At 35.3% G+C, this 25864-nt stretch overlaps 1 pseudogene; it reads right to left on the bottom strand.

The window, feature by feature from the left end:
• Positions 1-23023: 23023 nt before the first annotated feature.
• On the bottom strand, positions 23024-25260 carry LOC144229390 (NEDD8-activating enzyme E1 regulatory subunit pseudogene; annotated as a pseudogene).
• Positions 25261-25864: the final 604 nt, after the last annotated feature.

The following is a 25864-nucleotide window of genomic DNA, read 5'->3' as shown; positions in this document are numbered from 1 at the left end:
AATACTGTAATAATTCCAAGTTTAATCTGGGTCCTCCAAAATTCCCCTTTAGTACTATTATTCACAGTTTTTAAATAAAGAAATTGAAGTTTATATAGGTTAAGTAACTGCCCAGTGTCAAACAGCTGGTAAATATTGGAGCTGGAATTTGAACCCAGGATGCCTATGTACAGAACTAGGATGGCACTCTTACTGTGAATTTAAGTCACTGTATTTCTTGCTCCAGATTCTTTTACATTAAGCCTGACTGACAGTTTAACACATTTTTTTCCCTCTCCTTAGAATGTGTTTTCAGTTACTGGCCAACACTTGCCCCTGTTTTCAACTGTTCTCCCGTTTCCCCCCCCTCCCCTTATAAAACCCTGCACACTTTCCTGAGTTAAAAATTGACTTCTTTCAAGTTTGAAGGAACTTGGTGATGTTTTGAATGATGCATTAAAGTAAATTTTCTACTATTCTTAACAGTAGATTGAACCATCATACTTGGTCTCTCAAAAGCATATCAAGACCCTTCTGATCTAGGACTGAAAGTTAAAGAAGATAACATCATTTGGAGCTTTTTGTCCCCCCACTTTGTCAGTAAAATTTACTCTCCAAAATTCTTTAAAGTCCTGAGAAATGACGACTCTTACTAGTTTTCTCTTCTTTTCTTTTTTTTACCCGACAACAAACTTTTCAGTATAACAAAAATAGAAGTTACCAAAAAAGTTACCATTTTATAAAAAGGTCACATACCAAAGGGACTCTGAGAACATCTAAAACGGTATATTCCACACTGGATTTGTGTTTGTCATTGACTTTTTGCTGCCTCTAACCCCAACACTTTTCTTTCTTCTTTTCTTCTAACTGTTGTCTTTAATAATGCTTCTTGAGCATGAGAATCTTGTGAAAATGTAAGTCTAATTCAGTAGTCTAATTCAAAGATCCTAAATTTCTAAGAAAATTCAAGGTGATGTCAATGTCAACAAGGCTCTAAAGGAGAGAATCCCAAGTGCTGGTCAGTGGATAGGTGCTATTTGGGTACCGTCTATCACATACATTAATATAGAGATGCTAAAATCTTTTTAGTGATACTGCCCTCGGTAGGCCTGACTTAAGAATCTGTACTTTTTAAATTCAGTAAAAGGGATTTCATTATATGGAGAAGGATTTCATAGAATCGATGAGAAGGCTGGAAACGAATTAACACTGAAGGGTTGGAGAGGAAAAACTTCTGGAGTGGTCTAGTAAAGTGAATGGTCTGATCTGAAATAGCTCGCTCCAGTGTTTCTGGCCATCTTCACTTTTAATTACAAAGAGAAAGCATCCTCGGTCTCCTCTGCATATCCTATATTATTTTAATATAGGTGAAGAAGGATTTCTGATTAATTGGTCCCACTAGACTGTATCTAACGAGAAAGAGATAATTCTGTAGTACTAATTGAGGTGTTAAGACTGAATGCTAATAGCCAAGAACAACCTACAGACATGGTTCATCTATTACAACTAAACTTAATTTGTAGTTATTATATATAGGACTCTAGGTTTTTAGCAAGAAAAATCCAGATTTGGGAACCACTGCTCTGGAGCATATATATACAGCCAGGTCTCCATGCCATGTATCTCATTGTTTGAACTCACTCTTCACCACTCATTGTGTTCTACATAAAGACTTATTTGACATGTTGAATGTAATTCCTCCTATCTTCCCATGCATTCTTCTTTCCTAGATAAGAATTTCTGTTGCATTTCTGTTGCAGCATGAAGAGCTGCTGCTCTTTAATGGGCTTTCCATTAAATTACACTTGCTATTTTGCTCCAAATAAGACCAGATTACTTTTCTAAGTTTACTCTTACTTTCCTTCTTTCTTAGGAATGTTGATGTTTGGATATGATTTTTGTGTAAATCAAACCTGTTTTCACCCCACATGTCACCTAATGCTGTGTTTCCAAGTAGGAATCTGTTAATTTTCAAGTCTGAGAAATTAGTTCTTATTAAAATGATTACACTATTCTGATATGCATGATAATATTTTATTAGTTTAAAAAATAAGCATTTATAAGGGTGCCTGGATGGCTCAGTCAGTTAAGCGTCTGACTTCAGCTCAGGTCATGATCTCACAGTCCGGGGGTTCAAGCCCCGCATCAGGCTCTGTGCTGACAGCTCAGAGCCTGGAGCCTGCTTCAAATTCTGTGTCTCCTTCTTTTTCTGCTCCTCCTTCACTCACAGTCTGACTCTCTCTTAAAATTAAATAAACATTAAATTTTTTTAAAAGTAGGCATTGATAATTGGCAAATAAAATATGTTTTCTCAAATAATTTTGGCTTCAAGTTATTATTTCTCCAGTTAAGACCTATAGATACAGTTTTCAGGACCCATAAGGCTCAAGGTTAAAAACAATGATAATATCATATTGTCCTAAAGAAATAAATTATAAAGGCAGAAATCTAAAAGTAGTGCTACTTAGAATTCTCTAAGGGGTATTTACACATTTTCTGTCATCTCTTCTTTCCCCTGAATCCCAGACACTTGAGTTTTAAAGTAAAGTAATGTGGCAAGTGTCCATTCTCCTCGTCTTCCATTTGGTAGTAGAATCTTTAAGGTTTAACTGGGTATGCATGACTTAGCTAGAGACTACAGTTATTAGCTTCCTGTTCTCCCTTGAAGTTGGACATTACCATGTGTTAAAATCTGGCAGCTAGAACTGAGCATTTGTGATTGGTACAACCTCCAGTCATACCCTTAAATAGACAAATAGCTGCTGGTAGTCCACTCCCTGTTTCCTCTTTCCAATGAATGGTATATAACTTTGGGACACAGGGCTATCTTCAACTGTGCAACCAATAGAAATACTCTAGGTAATGTTCAAAGAGAGGAAAAATCAGATCCCTAGAAAATATAAAACTGCTTTCTAGTTTCTGTAAATGTCTTAGTCACTATACTGAGATATTATATATATATATATATATGCCTATACATCTTTATATATAAAATATATAATATGCAAATGCACTGGACTATAACATAAATGGTTTTAGTTGAAGGAATGAAGAAAAGAAGGGAAGGAAAGCTTGAAGGAAGAAGGAAGGGAAGAAGGAAAGAAAGAAGAAGAAATCTAGATTTAATATGTAGGCAAGTAGGTAGAGGAAGGTATACTGAGTAATCATTTCACTTAATTATCACCGCATGAATTATTAAATAAAGTGTGGATCTTGCTTGGAAACATATACTTAGGTAATTAAAAAACTGTGGACTATAAAGACTGTTACTCACTTAAGAGTATTAATGACAGATCTATAGAAGAGTCTGACATTTCATTAGGAATTTTATTGAACTTGACAATAAGGCCTCAGTGGCCTTTTTTACCATCAATGTATTATTATAATATGACATGTAATTACATAATAAAAGCAAACTAACTCATTTAGAACAACTAAATTATTATGTTTGACAATAAAATTGTGGCTAGGATTCTAATAAAGTGATAGGTAAGGGGTCAGACCTAGAGACCTCAGACATCTAGTCCACCGTACTCCTTTCCCAGATGGGGAGCTCAGGGTTTACAGACGAAGTTTATTTATTGATTTTAAGAGTGAGAGAGAGAGTGAGCAGAAGTAGGGGAGGGGTAGAGAGAGGGGGAGACAGAATTCCAAGCAGGCTCTGTGCTGTCAGTGTAGAGCCTGACTTGGGCCTCAACCCCACAAACTGTGAGATCATGAGCTGAGCCAAAATTAAGAGTCAAACGCTTAACCAACTAAGTCACCCAAGAGTCCCCTTGGAAACTACATTTTAAGCATTCTTCAAATATAATTACTTGAGTTTATACTATAAGTTTTGATTCTTCAAGTAATGTTGTGAGTTGTGGCACTAAGTACATCTTTGTATTTAACTTACATTTGATTGGTGGGAGTGCTTGTCAACCACTGGCACTGAGGGAATGACTTCATTTTCAGTTTAAACTCTCATGAATTTTTCATGGTTTACAAGAGAGTGTAATAAATGACTCACTTGTGGAAAGCTAAAGAAAGGCATATTATGTATTTCATTATTATGTATTGTTTTCAAATATCTGTTAAAAGACTTTAAGAAATAATATATTTTCCTAGTAACAATGGCAAAATGCTGAAAGAAAATTACAGAACATTGTATTCCCTTTTCTCACCACACAAAAGTGCCCAGAATATATTGGCATGTCTTATGTGATATGTATTTAAAATATGATTGGAATCCCACCATTAATAAATTTGTGTCTGTGTTGTTCCATTTAATATAACATAAAAATTGTTCTCTAATAAAATATTCTTGGTAAATATCCTATAAATAGCTGCTTATTTGTATCATCTGACCCTTCTATAATGTTTGCTAAGTTTTTATTTCTATATTCATTTTTTCTGAGGGAATGAGTATCATCTGAATATTCCTGTTATCAACAAGGCGTTAAAATGGATTTTTTATGTTTTCATCCCATGCTGAATGATTAGAAAATTTATTTTTCTCCTAGTTATCTATTAAATATTCACCTACATTTTCTCATAGTTCTTATTTGTGAGAAACTGAACTTCAAAAAATGAAACACAGTGACTGGCAAAGAGAATGAAAGGATTTATGTTCCTTGAGATAAGATACCTGTCAAGAAACCCTGTCACTAAAGTATAACTGAACTGGCAAGCTTGTTTACTCAGTTCATCCCCAATAAATCAAAATTTTTGAATTGAATATTTGGATAAATCAAATGTCCCTGCCCCTTCCTTTCCTCCCTATCTGGCATAAATAAGATACCTTTATTCTTGTAATAGCTATAAATTATAATCCTTCTAAGCCCCAAATGATCAGTTTCCTTTAACAGTAAACTCCTTAAAAATTAGGATTTTTCCAGGATCTTGAGCTCATCATTTTGAGGATCAGTTCTCATTATGAGAGATTCAACTGTTACAGTTCAAGGGGATTCATCTGAATATCTATTGATTCTAGTAAATTCTATACTTCAGTTTATGGGTAGCTCTTTGCATCAAATCTTTCAACTATACAACAGAGATGATAATATACTGTACCTCAAGGTATAGTATGAGGACAGAGATTATATGTATGAAAAGTGCATGGAAAAGACTCAGGACAAGTTCAGCATCCATTCTTATTAGCTATCTTAACAGTCATTATTTTTCTTGTTTTTAACTAATGTGAAATTGGGAAAAAATTCATGTTATTATTATCAGGTGGTATTTAATTTATACCTGTTAAAAGAATCATTGAGAGGTGCTAGGATCATGTTGTTAGGGCAGGATTCTTAGCTAATGATTCTAATTTACTTGTTTCTAGTTTGTCAGAGTTTTATTGGCCCTCCACCTCCCTACCATTATCTTTTTTTATCCTTTTGCAGGATATTCAATTTTTAAATGTTATCATGAGACAGAAAAGTAGGACTTGGAATGTAATTTTCCTTAACTACTCATAAAATTAGTTCCTCAGCATGACACAGTTAATTGCAGTACACCTGGGATGTCAGCACGCTCTTGATTATCCCTGCCTATCCCTGCTGTGTGTACAAAGCCAAGTTCACAAGAAGATCCTGTGACGGGGAAACCATTTCAGTGGAACAATAAGCTACATTTATTCACTCATCTGTGGAAACGATTCAGACAAAACCAAACAGAACAATGAATCAAAACTTGGAATCATCTTTGATGCTTCTCTTTCTCTTACATGCCACAGTGGATCCTTCAACTAGACCTGTCTGTTTTACTTTCAACACTACCTTGCTGGTCTAGCCACCTTTCTTTTCTCTGGATTATTACAGGAACATCCTAATTGATCTTTCTGAATCCACCTTAAGAGAATCCTTCCTTAACAGGAATGAGAGGAATTCTATTTAAATGTAAGTTACATCTGTTCCCTCCTCCCCTCAGAATTCTACAGCGCCTTCTCATATGATTCAGAGTAAAAGTCAGGATAGCTTACAAAGTCTGATAAGGCCCTCTCTATGTTTCATTCTACTTTATAGCTTTGTGCTTTTCTCATTCAACTCTATTCTAGAAACTGAAATTGGTCTTGTGTTTTAAGAATAAAACTTGCTTTGCGGCGCCTGGGTGGTGACTTAGGCTCAGGTCATGATCACAGGGTTTGTGGGTTTGAGCCCTGCATAGGGTTCTGTGCTGACAGCTCAGAGCATGGAGCCTACTTCCGATTCTGTGTGTCTCTCTCTCTATGCCCCTCCCCGACTCGTGCTCAGTTTCTCTCTGTCTCAAAAATAAATAAAACCAAAAAAAATTTTTAAAAAGAATAAAACTTGCTTTAACATTATGTTTTGATTTTATATATATATATGCACATATATACACATTTAATATGTATGCCTTATATATGGCATAGATATATATCTTGCTTATAGCTGATTTTGCAGATTATTTTTGTAGATATTCAGTCGTATTTTGACTCTGATTCCCTTGTGCTCCCAATAGCTTCTCTGTCTGCTCTTCTTTGACTAATTCCAGTGCTGTATTTTTTTTAAGTTTATTTTATTTATTTTGAGGTGAGGGAGGGTCAGAGAGAGAGAGAGAGAGAATCCCAAGCAGGCTCCACACTGTCAGCACAGAGCCCAGTGGGGGGCTCAGACCCACAACCATGAGATCATGACCTGAGAGGAACTCAAGAGTTGAATGCTTAATCGACTGAGCCACCCAGAGGCCCCTAATTTCAGTGCTTTAAATTTGATCCTCTTGTTCCCGGGCCAGTACTCCTGGGTGAAGTCATAACTTTTACTTTGCAGTCAGAGAACCTAAATTTGGATCTCTTCTCTGCAGCATACCAGTTTGGGACCAGATGTTTCACTTCACTTTATTCTGAAGAGATTTTGTGTCACATGTTGACTTAAGTCCCACAACGGCTAGTGGACTAGATCCTATTACTTGTTTTATATATGTCATCGTTAACATATTAGCTCTTAAGGGTTTGCTCTTAGTTCCTAGTTTGGTCTTTCTGCTTTATAGCATCTTGCTATATGTAACATTAGTTACATCGACTTTCTTTACAATTTTCTGTTCTAATTTTTGGGTAAACAATTTTGGGTAACACTGCAGGCACTATGTATACTTTTGGTCACTACCCTCACATGGAAACATGAGCTACTGACGTTGACTTCCTGAAAATGCCAGCAAATCCCCTTTGCTCCTGGACTGGCTGTGATGCGAAGAGTTTTACGGATCATTGTAACTCAAATGCGACAAAAAGAAAAAAAAATAGCAGCAGTTGCTCCAACATGTTTTTATTAGCTGCCTTGAGATGCCATAACTATTTCAAACGTTGTCATAGTGAGTTACATTTGCTAACACCTCTCCTTCCTCATTTGTCCCTAGGTGATCATTAGTCATTTTTGTTAGAAAGGAAAGAAACATACTGTTCTTCTAACACTGAGTTTGAGAGAAAAGTGGAATCTATTTTCATTAACCCTAGCCTTGGATTTCTCATTTCAAATAACCTGAGCTGAAAAGTATGCTTTTAAAATGTCAAGTTATCCATCAAATCCTAGCAGAAGGTTAAGAGTCTAACTTAAGATCCTAGCCCTGTTAGTGTTGTAGGATTTCCATTAGCTGTTGTACCATGAACTTGAGAAGAAAGTTGCATTAATCCCTGACTCAGCAGAAGTCAAAGTGATAGGACTAGAAGCCTGCCTTCCGTACATGCACAAATCAGTCTTCTAATTGACCAAGATGTGCTTCTTGAGGTTAGTTCCCAAAAGTGAGTGGGACGCACTTAGTCAACTTCAGAAGTTCACATGATCCTGATGGTATCAAATAGTTGATTTATTCATAATGGGTGGGACTGGAGTCCATAGCAGAGAAGTCAAAAGAAATTGCCAGACTGAGTGAAAATCAAAACCTCAACCTCGGACTCCTGAATATTTTGTTATACTCACTTGAACTGAATATTCATGTACATTTTTATAGATATCCTTTTGAAATGAATAAGGACATATAACTCTATAAACTTGTATAGAGTCAAAACAATTTAGAGTGTATGATTTACACAAATATTCTGTGTGTGTGTTAGTTTTTACTTCACTTTTTCATGTTTAAGATGAGAATAATATTCTTTGACCCACTTTTCTCACTGGCTTCATTTCAAGGACTAAAGAAATGTGGATGTGAAAGCACATGTTGACTAAAGTAATATAAGATGTTATATTGTTAAATGGGTGAATAAATAAATATGCCAATTATACTAACACTGTATATAGATTCTAGAAGCAAATTCCAAATATCACAGAATTTTATTTGTTTTTCAAATATCACAGAATTTTAAAGGTTTAGTGGGTTTGAGATCATTTGGCCATGGATAATTATGTCATATTTTAGTTGAATAATTGGCAATGGAGAATTTAATATTTCCAATGCTAATCCCCAAAGTAGTACTGAAATTCAGTTATTTGAATTCTTAGCCTAATTTGCTTTCCAGAGTGTTCCTTTTTTGTAAATTATAGCTTATAAATTTTGATTCTGGATCACTAATGTGGAACAAATATAATGGCACAGAGACAGCATACACACTTTAATGATTAAAAATATAACGTTATGAATGAACAGAGTGATTTACTATTTTAATTTTTTACTATTAGATTTTTTTTTACCTTTTTTTTCCCTTTACTGTCTTTATTATCATCTCTGGTTACATAAAAGTGACTTCATATCTTCAGATATCAAGGGGTTATTTTTCTCCTTTCTGACTTTTTCTTCTGAAAATTGGTACTAAGTTAGTAATATAATATTTATTTTTATACCTGGAAAGATTATTAATTAGTATCTGACTATATGACATGTACAGCATACAAATATAAGCCATGTGAATAAAAGTAAAATAAGACTAACAAGCATCAAAATTGTATAGAGAGCTTTACATTTCAGATTACTTTCATGAGCTTACTACACTTAATTCTTTTAAAACCTCATGAAGTATAATTTATTGCCCCCATTTTATCAATTAGAAATTTGAGCCTTAGAGAATTTAAATGATTTAGGATAAATTTCACTACTAACAAGTGGTTGTGACTTGAAGCCACATCTTCAGACTCTGAAGCCCGAGTCCTTTCTAAGACTACAGGGTGCTGATCCATCAAGCATCTGAGCAGGTTACCATCTTCTTCTTCTCCTGGTACAGTAGTTGGTATAGTTTAGATTTAGGGCTTTAAGATTAGGGAGACATGAAAAATTACAGTGAATGAGATTATATTCAGATTAAATGAACTCACTTTCAACCCCTTACCTCCATTACCTCCACCAAGAGGTACAAGTTCCCCATATGTTCTATACATTCTAGCACAACCCCAGCAGCTCCAGAGAGCACTGGCATGCACTGACTGTGGCCTTATCTCATTATCTATGAGTGGTTAACAATCCATGCTCCAATTTTGGCTGGTTAGAGATGCTTAAGAGATTCATTTCCTTCCACAAACTCCAGCATTTCCTTAAGCAAATTATTTTGAATATTCTCAAATATGGCACAATTTTAGAAATAATCACAATTTATTTGAAATAAAGGCTGGTAAATGAGGTTGATGATTAAGCAGAGTCACAATTCTTAGGGATGAAAAGTTTTAATGTCATAAAACCTTAGACAAAGGATACATGTGACATAAATTGCACATTTCCAAAATCATATTAATTTGTCTTTTTGAGTAACCTGATTCAAATGTTTTCTTTTTTTAGTTTAGTTTTTAGTTCTCTGACACTCAAACTTTTTATCATATTCTTTTATTAGTAACAATTATTCTGACAACAGTTCTTTCTGACACCAACTGGTGCCCTGCAGTTTAATTCAGATCTGACACTAACTGCTAAGAGCTGGTGTCAGATTCCACAGGTTTAAAGGGTAAGATCTTCCACAAGACCGCCCTCACTTCTGATACTGGCCACAGGTCTCAGAGCCACCTGCACTTCTGACCAACCCATTGTATATTTGGGGTTTCCTATGATTCCATCACTTTCAGTAATATGCTGGATTGACATAGAGCTCAGGAAAACAATACTTATAATTCCAGTTTTATTATAAAGGATATGACTTAGGAACAGCCAAATGGAAGAGACATTTAGGGAAAGACCTGAGAGAATTCTAGATGCTGAGCTCCTATGCCAGGGTGTCACCCTCCTTGCACATTCATGTGTTCACTATTCAAGAAGCATTTTGAAGTTTGGGTGTGTACATTTTTATTGAAGTATCATTATGGGATTATGTGATTGAGCTCAGTCTCCAGCCCTTGTCTTCTCCCTAGGGATAGGAGTAGAGAAAAGGGTTTAGGCTGAAAGTTCCAGCCCTCTAATCACTTACCCAACAATACTGTCTTGAAATCAAGGGACCATCAGAAGTCACTTAATCAGGTATGGTCAAGGGGCTCATTATGAATGACAAAACATACTCTTATCTTCTAGGAAATTATAAGAATTTTTAAAGTTTAGTGTTAGGAATCAAGGACAAAATCCAGATATATTCTTTGTTATAATACAACAACTAAAAATTTGTACTTCACTTTTCAAGTTGATTTGATTAACAGTCTATAAAAGTTTGTGTAACATAAACTACAATTGTAATTTGATTTTGGGTAATAAACACTGTGAGTGTGTGTATGTATGTATGTGTTGTCTGCATTTGTATGTACTGTGCAAGACTAAAGATAGAAAAAAAGTAATGGCAAATCTATTGCAAGGGGGAGATAGATAGATACGCAACACAAACCAGCCCTGATTGGAATGTCTGTGACCAGGCATTGGTGAGATACGAGGGGTTGAATTTGCTTATGTTCAAATTGATCACTGCTATTTATTTGTTATATTTTAGGTGATAATAGGCTTTTTGGTTACCTACCTAGGAAAACTCAAATTAATGGATTGTGAAAATACACAGGCAGGTGAGTCCCATTCACAAAAAAATGAAACAATCTATATATTCATGTTTTATCCTTTAAGGAAAACAGTTATTCTGTTAATCAGGGACATGTTTGGAGGCAACATTGCATGGTAGATAAGGTTTCAGGATGAATTTGATCATTTATGTTAAAATCAAGCTTCATTACTTATTAGCTGTTTTCCCTTGGGCAATTTTTTCTCTGCCTCAACTTCTTCATGATGAATAAAGTAGGGATAACAACAATATAATACAGGGAAGTTTTGAGAAATAAAGTAATGCATAGGTTTAATACACTTAAAGGTGTCTAACACTAGATTTTATAATAAAATGTTAAAGATTCCAATTTTCATGTTGGCTTAAGAGAGCTATTATTGTAGCCCATGATCTAATAATCATTTTTACTTTGACTTTCTGATTATGTCACTGAAAAACTAGTAGTATTATATGGTAGTTATATATAAGTGTATGTATATACACACACATATAGTGTCTGTGTGTGTGTCTATCTTGGATTTATCACTGACAGTCTGTCCCCTTTGAGCTTAACAGCTATTGGCAAATTAGTTACAATCTTTGAAAATGCCATTTTCTCAATTGTAAGTAAAATATCATCTACTGATGGAAGTGTTGTAAGGATCAAAATAAATAATGTGGGTAAATGTTTAGTACTTGGTGGTATGGACTCCAGACTTTTAAATGTGTGAAGCGTGTAGAGAGCAATCTCACTGGTGGATGGGGTATGCATTGTTTCTTAACACTGTTGCTACACTCTAGATTGTATGTTTATCTGGAGAGTTGGGGACTGAAAAAGAGCAATTGGAAGAGCTAAAGTATCCCAAAATACATCATGACACTTACTGACAGATGAACCTTAATAAATATTAATTCATTTTCTCAGACTAGATATCTGTAATGCAAATTAACAAAAAATGTTCTTCTGTTTATCAACAATGCCTGATTCTTCAGTCTACCTCGAATCTGGTTTGTCTCAGTATTTATAATTAGATTTGTCAATCCAGGGAGTTGAACATTATAGAAATGGGAGCTGATTGTGATGAGGATAAAGAAAAGAATGGTGATAACTTTATCTTAAATAACTTACATTTGGCGTACACTGTATGGGTGTGATATGTACCTTTCATATCTCTAAAAACAGTATTTCAAGTTAATTATTATTTTCCTCCATTTAAAATGAGGAGGTTTAAATATTTTCTTCAAGGTCACAAAGCAAGCACATAGCATAGCCGAAATTCAATCCTCAAAGCCCTTTCTTTTTCCAATTAGTCTCTCTGTACACAGTGAGGATGCTTCCTATCTATTCATAGAGATTTTTTTTTATCACATGAGAGAACAGTTGTTCATCAGTGTTTTAATTTCATATTGCCAAGGTAACAACCATTCTCAGGATTTATCACAGAAAATCTACAAAACAACTGATATCGATCATGACTTCAATTTATTGACCAAGGCCTGTTAAAACATCTGCTGGCAAGACATTAGGAGGGTTTGAGATTAAAATTTGAAAATGCTACTGAATTATGCATTTTCTATTTTGTTTCTTTAAAGTTATTTTAAACCCTTCATTATTTGGGTAGGAAAATTCTGAGTGGTCTCTGAAATGGTATTAAGATAGACATAAGGGAGATAAAAATAAAAGGACTTATTTTCCAAATGTGATAAGCCACAACAACTCAAAATATATTTTTAAGTCATTTTTTTCTTGACACGGTTGCTTTCTTAAGCACAAAGGAGTTTCAAAATAAAACACATCTTGAAAAATCAAAGTATTTTGCTAGTTTCTTTCTTTGAAGCTCAAAGCTTCTTATTTTAAGTTGAGGTACTTATAAAGAATTGAAACCAGACAGTGCACTAGGGTAAATGCTTCTGAATTTTCATCAACCTTGTGGGTAATCCAAGCAGAATACAAAAGGGAGAATTAATTTAGAAGATTAGGATAAAAGGCATAGCCTTCCCTTTACCTTTTTAACAAGTTCAAGTTTATGAAGAACTGCTGTACCTGCATTGGGTGTTTCTTTGAGCTCCATCCCTACTTCTCTAGAAGAGGTGAAAAGATTCCCTAGAGCTGGGAGTGTGGGAGTGAGAGACCTAAGGACACATTTCCCATGGAAACAGCAGTGAAGTTAGTGATCAAGGGTGGTGGAAGCATTATGACCAGTGGATGAAACATAAATCTAGTTAGGCTTATTTTGGCTGAGGCTACCATAAAACCTTTTCTGAGACTTTTTTTTTTTAAGTTTATTTATTTTTGAGAGAGACAGCATGATCAAGGGAAGGCAGAGAAAGAGGAAAGAGAGAATCTCAAGCAGGCTCCACAATGTCAGCACAGAGCCCAAGGCAGGGTTCCATCCCACGAACTGTGAGATCATGACCTGAGCCAAAATTGAAGAGTAGATGCTTAACCAATTGGGCCACAGGAACCCCTAAGATTTTTTTTAAAGCAATCCATTTTTGATCTGGTATACAACTAGCACCCAAAAGTAGAATTTCTACCCATGAGAAAAGAATGAAAATAGAGCATTTTTTTTTCTTGCTCTCCTCCTCAGATTCCTTTTCCTTCTTCATAATGACTAACACAGATTAAATGCTTTCAACCTTAAAGTACTCTTCTGAGTGCTTTATATGCAGTAATTCCCCTATCATATCATTCCTTTATGCTAGAGATTATATTCTTTTTAAGGATGAGAAAACGGACAAACAAAATGAAGAAGTAACTTGTGTAAGTGTCTACAGCTAGTGAAGTCAACCCAGACAATCTGACTCCAGAATTAATCTCTTAAATCACTGCACTATATTGCCTGTTTAGAGTAAATTAGATCTTGGCTCTAGAGTAAGTTTAAATTGTATTCAGGTATTAACTCCGCCAAATTCCAGGGTTTTTAAATCAATTATAGTAAAGTTACTTACCATTCTAAGCCTCAGTTTTCTCATCCATAAAATAGAGTAATAGTTTATCTTCTAGGGATGTCATGAATATTAAATGAAATAATTAACATAAAGTCTGGTAGTGACACTTAGTATTCCAAAGTAAAACTTTCTTAAACTGTATCTTTCTTTCAGAAGGAATTAGTGAGTGAAATTTAATGTACCCTTTCAGTTTGGCTTAAACACTGGTAAAATCTTGTTGATTGATGGATTGATTTAAACAAAGAGACTTTTCAATAAATTTGTTGTGGAAATAAATGGATACCACCCAAATGAGAACAAACCTGAGCTCTTTTATTCAGAGTTTGGTTATACCAGGGAGTTAGCTGCCATGACTTGGCAGAGACTTAAAGGCAGACCGGGGATCTGGGGAAACTTTATAGTGAAAAACTTTCAAACTCTTTTCTCCCATCTCATCCCATCCTTCCTCCTTCTCCTTTTTTTTTTTTTTTTTTTAATAAGGAAGAAGATAATTTGTCACAGTTCTATTCTTCTCCCCCAACCCTCCATGCACCTGAAACCCTGAAGGTAATACACCTTGAACGTTTGCCCCCTCTTGCAGACTTCCCAGAAAGTGTTTGGAAATCCTCATGAAGGAGCTCTGGGTGCCCCCTTGTCTTACAAAACAAAAAGAACTGGTATTCTTGACCTTGAATCACACAGTATTATACTGTGATGTTTGTGGCACAGTAATTTCAAATTCATTTGAGTTAACAAAACCAGCCAAGTCTGTGACATGATGTTACCATCAGCCTCTGGTAAATGGAAGACATGAAGGACAATGATTCAGGCTGGGAGTACCGAATAGTCAGAAATGAAGAGCACACATGTTCAGCCTACCCCCATTACACTCACATCCAGCCCAGCAGTGACTCTGGAAAACTGCTGTCATTTCCTTTCCACATTATATTCTCAGTCATCCCCAATCTGTTACTCATGCTGAGAGAATGAGTGGCATCTGACAGGACTGTTCTCTGTGATTTTAGACAGATGTGCAATGCATGTAAATTTTCCTAAGTACCCATTTGGGATGTTTCCAAAGCATAAGAAAATTTAAAAATGCAGTGTTTTCTTGAAAGTATTTTCTGTCCAAAGTCAACTTTGCTTTCCTTAAAATGTCTCCCCCAAACTCTGTCTTGGAAAGACAATTCTGTTCATAGAATTATTTTTTGGCTTTATTTGCACTTATTTTATGGTCAGAATGTTAGTGTCTAATGTATCACAGAAAGACCATAGTGAATTGTGTCTGCATTTGCCACCAGAATGAAAATTATTTGTCCCAGAAGTGCAGAATATACCTAACCTTAGCAACACTTCTTTGTTTCATGCTACATTATGAAATATGGTTTTGTTTCTATTTTTAATTTTTTGGATTTAACATTTGAATTGTGAAAGGGACTTTTATTTATGATACAATATTCTCTGAGGATTCGTGTATCCAAGGGAATGTTGCTTTTGCTGAATCAGCATACTACCCATTTCCTCAAAGGTATTAATGAAAGAATTTCTAGAAATGTCTTCAACAGTTTAAACTTTAATAGAGTAGGGAAGTATTTTTTTTCCCTTTTCTAGTAATAGAACTGCCTATCTGTATAGCTCACACCTTCTGTCTTCTCAATGTCTTAGTATACCATTAAACCATTTTTTATTCAGCTCATTAGTAGTAATTATTTCCAGGGGTGCCTGGGTGGCTCAGTTAGTTAAGAGTCCAACTCTTGATTTCGACACAGGTCATGATCTCATGGAAGTGGGATCAAGCCCCGTATCTCAGACTCTGTGCTAAGTGTGGAGACAGCTTAACTTCTCCTTCTCCCTGCCCCCTCCACCACTCTCAAACAAACAACAAAAAAAATACAAATACATTTAAAAATTTTTAAAAAATATTTCCAGTTTTGGGTGATGTATTATTGTCCAGGAATCATGTCATGCACTTTAGATTTTCTATTTCATTGAATCTTTAGACTGATACCCTAAGAGGGTACTGTTTTTACCCTCCATTTTGTTTTATTTAGTATTCATTTTCTGGGACCTAGAGAAATTAGGTAAATGTCCCCATGACACATAGCTTACGAAAAATGGATCTGTGACTAGGAAAACTGGGAGATCCACTGATTGGGGATTTATTAATCAGAACTGACAAAGACTCCAATACTGAATACCTACTATAAAGTATTGACAAGTTGTTCTTAACTTTGTGTGTATATGCCTAAATGTATTTATTTTTAAGGAAATGGAGTATAATATAATGGAAAAACTGTAGATTATACATGCTAAAGTTTGAAACATGACTATGTCATGTAATAGGTAGGTGATTTGGGGGAAATTATTAAATTGACTGAGCCTGTTACCTTTCTGCAAAATAAATACAATCAATACTAACAAATTATTTTTTAATATGTAATGAAATGAAAAAAATATATATAAATCGTCCACCACTGTGCATAGAGCAGGCTCTCAAAACTGGCAGTCTTACTAAATTTAAAGAGAACCTTTTATTCCTAGCATTGAAGGTGAATTTTAAGGATGTAAGGAATGGATATTTCATAGCTACTGTCCATACTAACATAAACAAGAGAATAGAGAATAGTGCCGAGATATCGAATTACTGGAGGCAGGTGCATGGAGGAGACATAGAGGTAGCATGAGTATTGGTCAGCTGAGAGGCAGTGGACAAGGGCAAGGGCACTCAGTGAAAGTCTACATTTCTATTATGTTTCCTTAATTATAGAAGGCACTCACTTCATTATTTGTCTTTTATCAAGTATCTGTTGTTATAGCTTTCAAGAGAAAAGGATAGCAGACAATAAAGGATGTTTTCTAGCAAGCAATGAAGGCAAATAAAGCTTAATCCTACCAAGGACATAATGAAAGCCTCCAACAAATGAGGAAAGCTGGAATATTTATATACCCACTTCTCTTAGATAATGGTTAAAGACTTCTTCTGAGGATGCTTACACCAGGGCACATTCTAGTCATGGATCCTTTCACAGCTGACACTGGCCAGACTATCAAGTCCGTTGGTCACAGGGGTACTCCTGCAAGATGGAGCTGAAGTCAGAGAAGTAAGATGGAACTTGAGTTACACCAGAAATACTTTAGGAAAGGTTTTGCCAGAAGCTGGTATATTACATTATTATACTATTTAAAAAGCTCTAAAATTGACATTATCATGAGAGTAATTAGTAAAAGCACAGAGTATACATATTTTAGCCCTTTGCCATTTGGAAAGCACATTCATACGTATTTAGTTTCAAATAATTCAAGTTTCCCTTGCAAGGGAGAGAGGAGGTCCATATAAATATTTTTGGCATATCCTTGAGTCCAGCTACTCCAAATTACATTTGATTGTAGAGAGGAAAAGTATAATTTATATCCCTGAAAAGATCAACTATGTCCACTATGTATTATCAAAATGCTTTTTATCACATGTGCAATCTGTTTTACTCTCAAGGTTGGTAAATTCCAGTACCAGCAATAACCATTACTGGCAGATCTGTCACTCCTTATATAATACAATGAGGCTAAGAAAATTTAAGTTCTTCTCTCAGGAGTACCCAGTCTGTAAATTTTCAGAACTAGAACACTAACCTAAATATAGACATCTAAATTCTAATACCACATTCTCCTTGTAAATGATAGATTTTAAAACATACAGTTCAAATAATAAAATCTTTATTTTATTTAGAATCATTATAAGTAAGCATATCAGGAACTAATTTACATGGCTTACTTGCCTTAACTTGCAACTTGCATTAATTTGAAATTTGCCCGAGTTTACATTATAGTTTGGATTTCACTACCACATAACAAGAATTTGAAAATCTGCATTCCTAAATTGTTAGTTGGTCAAATAGCCACCATGTAACTCAAATGAAGGCAATAAAGCTTAATCCTACCAAGGAAATAATGAAAGCCTCCGTCAGGTGAGGAAAGCTGTAACTCAAATCACTGTCAGTGCTACACATAAGAGAAATATTTCATCTTAGGAGGTCACATGTTAGAGTAGTGCCATTTATTTTTACAGCTATTATGTAGCCAATATATAACATAAATTTAATACATAAAAGCATATGCTAACTATTAATGTTCAAAGTCATATTTAATGGGCAATGAGTCCCTATAATTATACTGATAAGTTTCTACTTGACAAATATTCTCAGATCTCTGTCAACAGGAATATTTTTTAATGATAAAGAGAATTTTATTTTATTTATTTTTTATTTTATAGTTTGTTGTCAAGTTGGTTTCTTATAACACCCAGTGCTCATCCCAACAAGTGCCCTCCTCCATGCCCAACACCCCTTTCCCCTCTCCCCCACCCCCATCAGCCCTAGGTTTGTTCTCAGCTTTCAAGAGTCTCTCATGGTTTGCCTCTCTAACTCTCCCCAACTATTTTTTCCCCTTCCCCTCCCCCAGAGTCCTCTGTTAAGTTTTTCGTGATCCACTTATAAGTGAAAACATATCTGTCCTTCTCTGCCTGACTTATTTCACTTAACACCCTCGAGTTCCATCCATGTTGCTACAAATGACCAGATTTCATTCTTTCTCATTGCCATGTAGTATTCCATTGTATAGATAAACCACATTTTCTTGATGCATTTGTCCATTGATGGACACTTAGGCTCTTTCCATAATTTGGCTATTGTTGAGAGTACTGCTATGAACATTGGAGTGCATGTGCCCCTATGCATCAGCACTTCTGTATCCCTTGGGTAAATTCCTAGCAGTGCTATTGCTGGGTCATAGGGGAGTTCTATTGTTAATTTTTTGAGGAACCTCCACACTGTTTTCCAGAGGGGCTGCACCAGTTTATATTCCCACCAACAGTGTAGGAGGGTGCCCATTTCTCCACATCCTCACCAGCATCTAGAGTCTCCTGATTTGTTCATTTTAGGCACTCTGACTGGTGTGAGGTGGTATCTCAGTATGGTTTTGATTTGTACTTCCCTGATGATGAGGGATGCTGAGCATTCTTCATCTGTGTCTGTTGGCCATCTGGGTATCCTCTTTGGAGAAGTGCCTGTTCATATCTTCTGCCCATTTCTTCACTGGATTATTTGCTTTTAGGGTGTGGAGTTTGGTGAGTTCCTTATAGATTTTGGATTCTAGCCCTTTATCTGATAATGTCATTTGCACTATCTTTTACCATTCCGTCGGTTGCTTTTTGGTTTTTTTTTTATTGTTTCCTTTGCCGTGCAGAAGCTTTTTTTATTTTGATGAGGTCCCAATAGTTCATTTTTGTTCTTGATTTCCTTGCCTTTGGGGATGTGTCAAGTAAGAAATTACTGTGGCTGTGGTCAAGGAGGTTGTTTCCTGCTTTCTCCTCTGGGGTTTTGATAGTTTCCTGTCTCACATTCAGGTCCTTCATCCATTTTGAGTTTATTTTTGTGTATGGTGTAAGAAAGTGTCAACAGGAATATTTTAACATGAGTCTGTCTCTCCTGTAAAGCTAATGAAGGAATATGAAACTTTGATTTATTTATTGTATTTTATTTATTTATTTTTTATTATGTATTGAAAACATATGAATTTACACATCTTAAGAGAAGACATTTTTTATGAAATGCCTGAGAGCCATAGACCATAACAGCTAAAACCTGAAAGGTTATTTTCTTTCAGATTTGATTTTGCAATATGATAATACAGAGTAAACACAATGATAGAAAAACTTATGAAATAGGTTGGCTAGGGAAGAAAACTAACACTTGGCTGACCACATCACAGGAGATCAGTATGTTGGTTTTTGTTAGTTAGTTTGTTTTTTATCATTTGTTTTCCATTACCAATTCAATATCCTATCTTCAACTGCCACCTCAGCTTACAAGGACACTTCCCCTTCTTTCTCATACCTCATTGATTTCTATGAATGGATGTTCCATTTTTTTTTTTAAATAATTTTAATCTTACTTAAAGGTTTTTTCCACCCTCATAGAAATACACTGGATATAATGGCCACATTTTATTGTTAAGGTAGATTGAAAATAAATAGTAGAGAAGATATAAATGTGACTTTTAGTGTATTATTTTAAAGGTATTTTTAATGAGTATCAAATTCCCTGATAATCATTGACCACAGAAGGGCACATATTTTATTTTCCTTCTTATTTTCTTTTTCACCCTATGAAAGAGACAAATTAGGATTTTATTCATTATTAATTAATCTGACCAGCTCAATGGACAAGTACGTAAAAGTGAATTATAAAGGAAAATGATGACTGGATTCGATATTTCAAAATCTTTAGCAGTTGATTTTATATTTCTACAATAGGAAAAATTAGGTATTGCTGATCACTTTTCATGATGCTGAAAGAGCATACAGATGCCAGACTTCAGCTTTTTACCCCTAAGGTATCAATACCAACATTTAACTTGTGTTCAATTTCAAGGGTATTGCTGAATCACAAGGTGTTGGGTTCTGAGTAATTTACAACCCATTGTTATTAGGTTACTGATATCCACTTAATATGTACATTTTAGAAGTTGGGGACTGTATTTGAAAGCTATAAGGAGTGAAAAGCAATCAACTTTGAGAAAAAAAAACTGAACAATACTATTCATAGGAGATTTAACTAGATTGCCATTCATTTTTAAGGATTTCATTTTACATATAGATTGAACCATATGAAATTCTGTTTCTATAAATTGAAAAGAGTAAAACCGTAGAAATTTTATTTAGTTCAACGTGACAAAGAAAATGAAAGGTCTTTTCATGGAACTATGCCAAAGCAGCAGCCAGTTTTTCAGGATCTAATGGATTTAGGTCACCGTATTAATTCTAACATCCAAATGCCTTCATCTATCCAGCAATGTTTTAGAGATTACAATTTGGCAGATAATGAACTGTACACTTAGGTTACACTATTGGATGGAACAACCAATATCTTGATCCTCCTCAAACTTAAAATGTAGTAATGACACTAAATACAAAAGTAAAAATTATGTGTGCTATTTTAATCAGTATTAAGTGCTGAGTACAAAAGTATATAGCAGGGAAGGAAAATATTTTGTGGGAGAGGCAGGGTTGCAATTTTAAAGTAGTTTTTTTGGAAATTTTTCAAGAAGAAATAAAGTCTGGAAGGAAGGAAGAGACAAGTCATGTGATTGTAAAAAAAAAAAAAAAAAAAGCATTCCTGGCAGAGAGAAAAACAAGCCTAAACAGGAGAATGCGTGGTGTGAGGATAAGATCAATATGGATAAAAGAGGTGAGCTACAGAGAAAAACAATGAATAATAAGATGAACAAAACAATGGTGGCACCAGATTAGGTAGAACCTTTTGAATCAGAGTAAGGACTTTAGCTTTCACTCTAAGTGAGGTGGGAAGACAGGAGGTTCTGAACAAAGAAGTGACATTATCTTCTTTATTTTCTAACAGACTCACTCTGTGTAGTGGGTTGGGAATAAATATACGAGCAGGGATGCATGCTAGAAAAAAAAATAGGAGGCTGACATAATTATCCCCATGAGTCTTGATTTATTTGGGACAGAATGAAGCACCATGTAGGGGATGGCAATAGGCTGGATTCTTGATATATTTTAAAAATAGGGCTGAGAGTATTTCCTGACATATAGAATATTCGTATAAGGGAAAGAGAGGTATTGGGAGTGACTCCAGCATTTTTGGCTTTAATGCATTTCAGTTGTGGATATACTGCAGTTGAGAAGCCAAGTGGGTATTGACTGTCAAATAGAACATCGATTAGGATTCAGTTAGGGAACCCAAACCAGTAAGAATGGCATGGAAGGAGGGTTTATTATAGAGATTAGACTTCAAAAATTATTGAAACTAATGAAGAATTCTTTAAGGAAAGCTGTACTGTTTGTATCTGGTAGTGGTCCTGAAACCACTCTTCAAAACCAGGGTGGGCAGATGGGGGAGAAAACAGTGAAACAGATTTAGCAGTACAAAGCAAACCCTAAATCAGTATGGAAAAATCTAGAAAGACAAAATGGAACTTGTAAGAACAAGTGGGAACATGTGTCTCTCTCTCACTCCCTCTTATCTCAATGAGGATTGGCTTGTAAAAGAAACTGGAGGGACTTCTGGGTAGCTCAGTCAGTTAAGTATCTGACTCTGGCTCAGGTCATGATCTCTTGGCTCTTGACTGTGAGCTCTGTGTCGGGCTCTGTGCTGACAGTTCAGAGCCTGGAGCCTGCTTTGGATTCTGTGTCTCCCTTTCTCTCTGCCCTTCCTCTACTTGTTCCCTTCCCTACTCCTCCAAAGATAAATAAGCATTAAAAAGAAGAAGATGAAGATGAAGAAGAAGAAGAAGAAGAAAAGAAGAAAGGAAAGGAAGGAGAAGAAAAGAAGAAACTGGATCACTTTGCTATAGAGAACATGGTGTGCTTGGTCTCAAACCAGAGAAGTTGAAAAGAGAAAATATAATAGCAGCCAGTAAAGATGGATATTGTGACTTTCCTCATTAACAAAGTGAACCAGATCAGTGAAAATGTGTGTGAGCAACACCATGTCTGCTTAATAGCCATTGCTTTACCTCCAAATCTTATTTTCTCCCCTGCGGTCAACCCTAACTTGAAACTATTAACCCAGAGCCAGACTGACAGAGTACAAAACTACCATATCTAGGCAGTTGCATAGTGTGTCCAGAATGCAGGAAAGAGAAAGGGGCTTAGAGTATACACCTGGATTTATTCCTTTAGAGGTAGTACTCAAAGTGATTGGATAATGCCACCTGAAACATGTTGCTAGAAAAGAGAAAATTGTCTAAGAATGAAGGCCTAGATATCAAGGATATGAGGAAGAACTTGCCAAGGACTCTGAGTAGTAACAGAGTATAGGACAAAAGTCTTATAACTATTGGATCCAAAAAGTCCAGTGAAAACACAGCAATTCAAGAAAGGAAAGTGATTGTTTCTTCTCCCCTGCCCCCACCATTATTGAATTCCCCCATTGGGAAAATGGGCTTTGGGTTTTCACTCATATTGTTTACCCAGACATAATAAAGTGTATAAGACTTTTTTTTTTATGTCATTAGATGACAGAATCACTTGAAATACATATTTTCTTTTGTAAATAAAAAATGTTAAGAAAACAACATTTGAACAGTCCTCACTTAGGAGAATTTTATGGACAAGAGCACAATCTGAAGACAATTACAGTTTCAGTCATAAATGTACTACATAGGGTGCTTATCTTATAACCAGAAGGTTGCTGAAGTTTGTGATATGCTGACTTAAATATGTTATTAAAATTACAATGTTTGGTGGTAATTGTGATTAAACTCTGGGGCAGCAGCTCCTCCAAAGAATGCAGTCATAGTGTATAGCTCAGCAACCTCCTATCAGCAAAATGTGTAGACATAATCATCTTTTACCATTACAGATAACTTCTATTCCTAAAGGAAGTCATTGAGAATAGACTTTCCTGTATTTTGCTCAATCTGATAGTTAGATATCCCTTGTGCTCTACCATGTCATTTATTAAATCTTTTAACAGTCCATAAGATTAGGTACAACACGGTCTCATTGTCTGGAATGTCAATCCTGGAAATATTTTCATCCTTGCTAATTGTATTCAAACCGTATTCTTCAGTTAAGGATCTACATCTAACAGTGTGAAGAAATGGAGAATTGCTGAAGAATGATTTTAATTCTTTCTCTGTAACAACCTCTGTTGCCTGGCTTATTGACTGCAGCATTTTGTCAACATGATTAGTACAGCACAAGCATCTTTCTTTGCTTTAATAGTAGTTTGCAGTTTTGTGTACGCACCCTAATCTGCAATCATATAGGGAACTGTGTCTCAAACAGGGGGATCCTTGGCCACAAAGCCCTTTAAACTAGAAGCCAAAATCCAAACAGATGGAGTCTGTTTGCTGATATTTATGCAATAATCATTATTAAATATATCTTTAGTATTGATTGGGATCTGAGTTGTATTTATTGCTGTGTTTATATTTTTAAAATCTTCTTCAAAATTATCATCATCTTCTGGAGCCCTAATATCAATTTTTTAATTTTAATTTTATTTATTTATTTATTTAATCTTAAATAGTTTATTGTCAAGTTGGTTTCCATATTAGCTAATCTCATTTTTAGAATCCCTTGTCTAATCAAATCTCTGAGACTCTGTTTTCTTTATACATTTTAGATGTTCATCCATTTCTTCCACAGTTCCACTGTGCTAAGTATTTAGCTATGAACACAATCAATGGAGTGTGGCCTTTCCCTCCACCCCATATGATCCAAATAATAAAGCTATAGATGTTTTCTCAGCTCAGGAAATAGTTTATCTAGTTGTGGATCTTCTAATACATTATCTGGGTAAAATTCTAGTACTGGATGTTCTTTTATAATGATCATCCTATAGCCAACCATCCATATATATGGTACAGATTAAAAGAGAAATGTGAGAATTCCAGAAGTTTTCAGCTAAATGTAGCAATGTGCTTTCAGAGAGCCTAGTTGCAACCACAGTAGTAAATCTACAGGGAAAAGAAAGGCCCCTACTTCAAAAAGTTTTCTGAACTCTATTCCAGAAACTTCATAGATACATTGTTATTTCTTATAAGAATCCACAATTTGAGCTTGGTTTTTGCTGACACTGCTATTTTATGGGGGGGTGGGGGGATAAAAAACGTTTTCAACAGCTTCTCTGAAGATCTGACTTCCAGCAATAATGGTAAATGGATCAATACCTGGTAGCTCCAAATTTTTTAAAAAAATCAGGTCCTATGGCTATTGGATCTATTAAGTAAATATGAACAGATTCTAAAGTTTCTTGCCCACTATTACTCCACAACTTCAACTGCCTTGGCCCCAGAGAACAGCCAGTAACAGCCTGAAAAGTGCCACCATCACCTCCTGAAGGTTTTTTTTTTTTTTTTTTTTTTAGTAGGCTCTGCATTGGGCATGGAAGTATTTTTTTTTTTTAAATTAGAAACCTTTCTCTTTTTTTCCAGCATTATTGAGATATAATTGACATATAATTTTGTGTTAAGTGTAAGGTGTACAACATAATGATTTGATACATTTAATACGTTTTAGTATGCTTTAATATAGTTCAGGATGACATCTATTTAATATGAAACAAATTTCACTGTGAACATTTTCTGTTCACATGTTGGTCATTTCACTGATACAGAGTATCACCTTGATATTCTTGTTTAGTCAAATCTAGGAATGAGAGGAAGTTTACAAGGGATTAAGAATAAACTACTTCTCTGGAGCAAAAAACCTCACAAGTCTTGAGTTCAGATTTCATTTTAGGGCACTTTTATACTAGTAAGTGAAGACCTCAGTATAAATTATATAAACGGCATAAACTACAAAGACTTTTCAACCTGTCTGTCATGTAGTTATTTGTCAGTTGCTCTTCTAGAGAGCTGGTGCTACAGTGTTTATTTCCAGCTCTCCAGTAGGGACACTTAGCCTCTCTTTACCTTTAAAAAATAGGGCTAAGTTGTTCTTTGATTTACCTCAATGACATGGTGTACTGCTGATAACATTTATAAAACAGTTTGACTCCCTCAGAAAATAATTGCCACATGATTTCAAAACCACCTAGTAGATTGTTTTCCTATCTGAAGAACAAACCCCTGAAATTAGATGATTCCTGCAGTTTTACATGGGTTTGGAATGAAGGGAGATTCTTTCCTGAAAGAAAGAATGTATGGTTCCTAAATGTGGCCTGTCTCAGAGAAATCTCGAATGATTGCATGATGTGTTTATGCATGTACACTGGGAATGTACATCTCTGAAAGATGCAGACGAAGCCCTCAAAGACAGGCTCTGATTCCTGGGAGAGCAGCTATCTTCCCTGGAAACTGTTTGGTGGCATTACTATTTATGAAATTTTCCAGATTATAAACACAGATTATAAAATGGGAGGCATTTTAGTCAACTTTGTTTACCACAGACAACCTAATTCTCAAAATCCTGCCCACTTTACCTCCACATTTTACTAGCAGGTCTAGTCTCTTCATCTTCCTCAATCTGCTTTATTTCAGACTGCCATAATCCTCTCACCTTGAATGTTGTGATGATCTCCTGTCCTTGCTTTCATTATTCTATTTCTCCCTTACATTCGTCAT

Source organism: Crocuta crocuta, unplaced genomic scaffold, assembly GCF_008692635.1.
Source record: "Crocuta crocuta isolate KB4526 unplaced genomic scaffold, BGI_CrCroc_1.0 scaffold884, whole genome shotgun sequence".
In the NCBI taxonomy this organism is placed as follows: domain Eukaryota; kingdom Metazoa; phylum Chordata; class Mammalia; order Carnivora; family Hyaenidae; genus Crocuta; species Crocuta crocuta.
Note: the sequence above shows the minus strand (reverse complement) of the source record. Positions and strands in the feature narration are given on the sequence as shown.